Below are 7,579 nucleotides of genomic sequence, written 5' to 3' on the forward strand. Positions count from 1 at the left end.
CATTGGTAGATCTCAGTGTCCCACGCATAGATTAGACAAGAAAAAAAGATGCCTTCTGCTTTTTCAATGCACAACTACTAATAAACAATACTAAGGACCCCAGTTACAGTTCCCAAATATTTCTGGTCAGACATATTTTGTTCAGGTGTTAACTTTGGTTTTTACCTTAGTAAATTACCTGAGCCATTGAAGCCACTGTAATTTGTATTTATCTTTTTCACAAATTCTTCCCTATTGGTTCAAAATCGTCACAGCACCTTACTGATGAAACCTAAATAAATATTTTTCCTAATACATTATCTTCTAGTAACATGACAGAATAAACTATAACCTCTTCAGATATACTAGAGCTGAGTGTTGCCTGAGCCTATTTACTGACTCACCCTTCCTTATTCAGGCAATTATATCTATCCCTCCCCATTCCACTTCCCAACAGCTGCCCTAAGTAAGCAGTCATCCCCCACTTTCTACTGCAGCCTGAAAACAAACCAGAAGCAGTGAGCTGCAGATCCCTGCTGTTATTCAGCTTCAGAGATAAAGGCTTGCTGTTGTTGCTGCCAACATCAAAGACTCTTTCATTCTACTGTACCTGCACAGCTCCAATCAAGTCTGTATTCCCTGATGTCAAGCCCAAAAGGTGAGGGATGGCCAGGATGGGAAGAATAAGTATGGACAGGAAAGGAGTCATACCCTTCATTTTTCTAAAATCAATCCAAATCCTTACCTTTCCAGTTTTGGCCGTGACAAGGCAGAAGATATGTTATTTGTACAGCACGTACCTCTCAACACTGAGATGCAGCCAAAGTGCAAGCCTCCCACAGGCTACTCTCAAGCCCAATGATGTGCTCCTTTGATGTATTTTTTTAAGCAACAATTTGAAAACTATTTTTCATTAGGCTCAGGTGAACAGCAGAAAGAGCTAATTAATTCTTCAGATGAAAATGTGAAGCAGGCACATGGCAAACCATGACTAGTTTTAAGGGTAGCAAATCATTCACTGATTCAAAATAAGCAGATGCACTGGTTCAGATAAAAGCTTAGTAGATTATACGAGACAAACAACAATGTCATACTGTACTTTATTTTGGCATTTTGAGGCCAGCTACATGACACCATGCTTTACAGAAGAAGAGCAGATTTCATTCGTGGCTGAACAGCAGCATCTTCCATGGTAGTTTAAAAACTGCTTGTAAGAAATAGCAATTTATTCAGAAAATGTTCAAACCTTTTCTGTAAGAAAACACAGCTAAAACCTATTAGGGAAGTGCCTAAAGGGTATAAGTGAGATCAGAACTTCAAGGTTTCAGAGGCACTCCATATGCATTCTACAGAATTAAGCCATGCAGCTCTGAAGGCAGAATGCAGTTATTGCAATACCAAGGCAACACAGATATGCATATATAGAAATGGAAATAAGCCACCCTACAGAAAAAAAAACAAACTTTCTCACCTGTCTAACTACAATTACACCAACGGTTTTACAGTGAAATCCTTACTCTTTGGGGAAAAAAAGCCCAAACCAAATCACAAAAATTGATGCCCTCCACCCCTGAATACACCTTAACTAAGCATAATGCCATAGTTGCACCCTCAGTATTAAAAATTTGAGGCAGCTATGCCTGCCTATCTTCTATTTCTGATGTGGGAAGATTAAAAGAACACAACTTATTTTCTCAAATTAAAAATTAGATGGATCCCTATAACAGGGAATGTAAAGTTCCCTGCTTCTCCACAATAAACACCATATTTATGACCTAGAGCATTAGAGTGGTTGGGGGGGTGGAGGGCAGTAAATTTCAAGCGCTTGGAAGTAGCAAACACTGAAAACCCCAACTGTCTAGAAGCTTTTTCCATTCCTATTTCACTGCTCTGTAGAAAATAGCCCCTCAAGAGTATGTATCACACCAACTGTGTAACTACTAGAAATGGACTGAACTAAAACGAACCAAGAAGCTGTATGGATGGCATCATTCCCCAGAAGCTGCACGTAGCACCTCAAATTATATTACAACCCAAACCCAAGGGACCTCTCTGCCATTTTTCTCTAAGCTTGCTAATAAATTCACATCCATTACAGTCCTACAGTCATGCATCATATCTGAGAGAGCCTTAACATCAGCTCTGAGTGGGTGCATTACAGCAATGCCAAACATGCATGGCAAGCATTTCAAGGGCTTTCCAGATTAGAAATAGGTACAAAAATGCAATTATGGCTGGCTTGCTGTGCTGGAACAAACCACTTGCACAAATCCATCTGGTAAAAAGGTCTTCTTCGCCTATTATATTTTATTACTGCTCATTAAGGACGATTACTAGCCTCAGGGACACCAGGTTGGGAAGTATGTGTCCAAACCACACCATCCTCATGAACAGATACTTTCAGATTATCAATGTGCGTTGCTGGCATTTATTTATTTTTTTTTTGTTTGTTTCCTGTAACATGCATATGCACTTAAAAGTCCGGTCTGCTTCTTTACTCACAAATCACATGCTTTCTGAACAACATTATTAGGTAGAAAACACAGAGTCCTTAAAACCTGTTAAACATCCTAGACGCAGGAGTAAAAGTTTTCTATTTTTCAAGATGTGACCTCTAGGTGAAAGTAAATGAGTAAAAACCCATGACCTCTTCCCCCTCGAAAGCCAACCCCAAAGCAACTTCACAGAAAGCTGAACTACAGCAGACCTCTAACTGAGCCTGAGCTACAGGGAACCCGCACGATTCAAAGCGCATAAACGCTGCAGACAACCGGGCGGACGAGAAGCCTGTTCCCCGCCGTCGGTCCCCATGAGGGCCGACAAGCAAGGCATAGGGGCCGGGCCCCGCTCCTGAGCCGCTCCCCCGACGAGTCGCCACTGGGATGAGCCGGGCCGGGAAGGGCCCTCGGCCTCACTCCCGGCCCCTGGACTACAACTCCCAGGGGACGGGGGAAGCCCTCTTCCCTCGCCCCTTGTTTCCTGAAGGGCCGGGGAAGGGAGCTGGGGCTGGCTGCGGGCAGCGAGGGGCGGCGTGAGGGGACCCCGGCGCCCCTCCCGCTTCAGTGAGCGGCCTCCCGGCGGGAAACACCGGTACAACAGCCCCGTGAAGGTTTCTGAAGCCTCTGAGGACGGGCGAAGCGCCGACTGCTCTCTTGAACTGACGTACCAGGCACTGTGAGCATTAGCCGTGACTAAAGCGGTGTATGACTAAACCCGTTGTGAGGCAAAATTTGTAACGGTGGGAAGCCAGCAAACGTCAAAACCAGTCAGTACCAACGGAGGGGCTGACACAGCTCTATAGGTGTTTGCCTCACGAATAACGTTGCTTGTGACCTCTCCGTTTGCAGCCATTTGTTTCAGTTTCATCTTGCATAATGAATCTGATCTTGAATCCTTACCCGCTCGTCTCTACCACTCTCTGGAATACAAGAAAGTGGAGAAATGCTCTGGATGTGAGCTGTGCCAAGAAACACATCTCCATCTCCACATGCATCCTGTTTACAGTGGTGTTAAATTTTGTATTCTCTGCCTTTTACAATGCGAGTTTCTGTTACGTTAAGCACCTGCGTAATTTGAATCCTTTTCAGGATTCCTCATCAACAAGGGAATTTGTTTCAGTAAAAAACAGACCGATTCATTCCCACAGCCTCAAACATAATCCCTGGGTGATTGGACACATTAATACTGTGGCAGCGTGCCACCTGCTTCATTTATTCACTCGAGATTCAATGCTGCTTAGTCCCTGTCAAATGGGCTCTTTGTGCAACCTCCTGTGGTAATGCAAGAGGTCCCCCACAGGAATTTGTGCTATTCAGTAGGAAATACAAAAGGGAGAGTTGTAAACACTCCGATTAGTGTTGGAGCACACAGATATTGTCTCCACAACATATTACATAACCATGCAACTTCCAGTTTACTTCCTCCCATCCAGAAGAAATGGTTTAACAGCAAGGGCTTACTGATTTATTTAGCTTAATGTCACCGCTAATGTTGGGGTTTTGTTACCCAAAGGCTGCTGCTTCTGGCAAAAGAAGAGAGCAAGGTTATTTCAGTAACATCCTATAGTAATTTGAGATGATTGCCTGTGAGGATCTCCACTTGAAGTGACAGTTGCCAGAGGCTCTTGACTCTGAAGAGTATTATCACAGGCGGTTGCCAACACAAGTTCACACACAATAGGCCCATCATCTAATGAGTCCAGAATGAATCTTCTCCATTTTTTGAAGACAAACAAGTTATTGTGTGTAGTGCTGACAATACCAATTTACTGCCCTGTGAAACACATTTGGATGACTTCTGACCTACAAAACTTACTGTGGTCTGAGGCCTACTTACACAGACCGAGGCGCTTTCTTACACCCTCCATGCCCCCACATTCACTCTGTAAATTCTTACTGCTTGAAGGACAAAGTAAGGAGTCTAAGGTGGCAAGCTCTCTGCTTTGATTTTCAGTCTTGCCGATGTACCTGACCCTCATAAACATCCTAAAACAATAATGGAGGGAAACATTAGAAAGCATTTTGACAGGAAAAAAGGGGGGAAAAGGCAGAGCTGTGTTAATGAATGATTCCTTCCCATTCCCTCTCAGTAACACTCCTACTTCAAGAAAGCCAGTTCTGGGGTTGAGTTTGTCTTGGCGAGATGGGAGCCTACATGGGCTGTACTATTCTGGGATAGCTGTAGATACACTATGTAATTCTCATTAGCAATAAAGGAATACACAGCAGTCATAAGGAGGTGTATTTATGAAAGAAACTAGCTGGCCACATACTGAAACACCCACGTGACATAAAAAGAACCTGAATATATAAAGGAAAGGCTAGGAAAAAAGTAAGATTAGGTAATCCCTTTGGCGGGAAAAGTCTGTTATTTATATGATGTCCCACATAGCAGGAGAGCTAAAAGAGCTGTCTTGACACTGAATTCTGCCTGTACAACTCCCATGAGCACTACTGTGGAGTTACGATTCCAAAATTATTGCAGCAAGAAGAAACTTTAAAAATACCTAAGAAATGAAAAGGATGTCAGAAAACTTTGGTCTTGGTAGCCTTACATCTTGGATTTGTCTGAAAAAGGGATTTGCTCTGTTCCTTGCAACATCTTGTATCAAAGTATGTTTTCCTGTGCAAGTGGCGCAAATTTTAATGATCTACTGCCTGGTGAAAGATACCATGCCAAGAGCATGTGGCAAATCTTGGCACAAGTATTTCCTTTGCAAAATCCAACTGACATTATGATTAGCCAAATGTTAGGTTATGTGATCAACACTCCATGAGCAGAAATGAACACAAATGAGCACAGCACCACAATGGTAGGTGAAGGAATTCCAATATGGTGCCCACAGAAATGAGCTCCTCCCAGGGCTGTCCCATGACAGCCACCACTGTGAGTATGGGATACCTGGGATGCAAGGGAATAGCATTTTGGGGTGGCAGAAGACCTGTTGCAGGGCTTGTAGCAGAAAGACCAAAGGCAGTGAAAGGGATGAACAAATGTGGAGAAAAAGAGGGTAAGAACATAAAAGGGGCTGGTCAGTACACTTGTCTGACAGTGCCCTGCAGATACCTCATCACCATGGTCTGTCCTGTTTCCTCATTGATGCTCCTCCTGGGTGAGGGGGTCTCTGTGCATGTAGATCTAAGTGCCAGCCACTGGAAAGGCATGACAAGTCACAGGGGCCTGCATGTCTTGGACGCCTGTGGCTGGAGAGACCAGAGCATATGTGTTGTGTGTGTCCGTGTGTCAGCATGTGATCGCCAACAAACATCCAGCCAGACGAGCCAACCAGCAGGAAGAGTGACTTGGGAGCCAGGTACCAAAGCAGCCATTAACTTTGACATGGATACTGGAGAGACCATAGATATGTTATCAGAGATACAAGAAGGTGTTCTTGTATTTCTTTTTTTAGGTACGAGATGTGAAATCTATTAAATGTACTAAAATCAAGCCAGGAGCCCTAAGAAATTACAGGAACACAATGGCACATTATGGCCATTGTACTCACTCTCTGCACGGTGTCAATGCTTCTGAAATTTCGGAACAAGTGCCTGTGGGGAAAAACAAACAAATGAAACCCAAAACAATGAAACAAAAACTTTAGCTACTTTTAGAGAAAGAATAACAAAAGGCCTTCAACCCCTTCTCAGTCAGAACCCAAGCAGACTGGGGATTTGTGTAATTTCTTATTATATGGATTACCTTTTTTTGGCTTCCCTTGAAGCTTAGTGATTTACAATTCTATCCCAAAGGACAGCAATAAAACTGGCTGATGTCAGAAAAGTTTTTAAAACATATTCTGAAGTATTCTGAAGCACTTGTGTAGGTAATGCTTTGCTGGTATCCAGACACAGGTGAAATACCACCCCCCCCCCCCAAATGAATTATGATTTTTCTTGCAAAATGAGCAAGACTAAATAAAAAACTTTCCAAAATAAAATCTCGAAAAAGAAAACATAAGAATCAGTAATGTCTTTTTATTAAAATACCTCTTAACACACTCATTGTAATAAAATACACTGGATGTTGCTGTATGACATTTGCATACACACAACGCTTACAGCAAACTAGACAGCATCAGGAATTACAAAAAATAAGGCAAAGTGTGCATCCTCAGTATCTGCTCTCAGGCCATTACATACAAATAACCGTGTTTACATTTTTATGCTGTTCCCTACACTGTTTCCTGGACCCCTGTTAAGCAAATTCCCCATATCCCTCCCGCTCTCACCCTGCTGTTCCCTTGACTTGACCTCACGGTGAAATTCTAATGATGTAAATGGAGACGGTGTCACAGATCCATGGGGCAGCAGGTGCCTGACCAGAAACATCAGCCCTGTTTTTCCCCCCAGGAAGATTCTGAACTACTGTGGTGCTTCTAATAATTCACCATGGCAAGAATCCGAAGCATGCTGATGTAGCAGTGCTTACTTTGTGTCTCCTCTCTCGGTCAAGACTGATGATGCATCACGCTCTAGCTAAAACCAGTCACAGCTACTCTAACGTATTCTTTCTCTCCATTCATTTTAAGAAACTCAAGAGGAAGAAGAGATAACATGAATTGTCAAATATAGAAGGAACAACTCCTTCATGATAAGCTAAGCTTTTCTATTCACATCTATCAGTTTTTATTACTTCATTGCAAATTTGAAGCATAAAGGTATTCCATTATCCACTAGTTCAAAGCATTCATCTTTCAAGTACTTTTTTATAGCTGAAAAAGAGACTGAAGAAAATAATGTTATTTCACAAGAGTAGATTTTTTATCATTATTATTTCACCTTAATGAAAGCCGTATCATAAGAAAAATGAAAAGACAACATTCAGGCAGACTTTTCAACAAAATCAATTTAAAATGACTGCTTTCATTTGTACATGGTACAGATAGACAGGTGTGACTATAAAACAGCTTAATCCCTCTAGGCTGATGTTAGTGAGAGAAACATGAATGGTCAAATTCTTTTTTCTGTGTGCATATGCATATATGCATTAAAAAAAGAAATCAAGGAGTTCAAACCCACATCATTATAAATACCAAAAGCTGATCATTAATTACTTATACACTCTATGCTTGTACTTCGTACCATTATCAACAGAGCCCTAA

The sequence above is a fragment of the Pezoporus wallicus genome, unplaced genomic scaffold, assembly GCF_028554395.1.
Source record: "Pezoporus wallicus isolate ANWC-B61680 ecotype Strahan unplaced genomic scaffold, APGP_CSIRO_Pwel_v1 contig_227, whole genome shotgun sequence".
NCBI lineage: Eukaryota > Metazoa > Chordata > Aves > Psittaciformes > Psittacidae > Pezoporus > Pezoporus wallicus.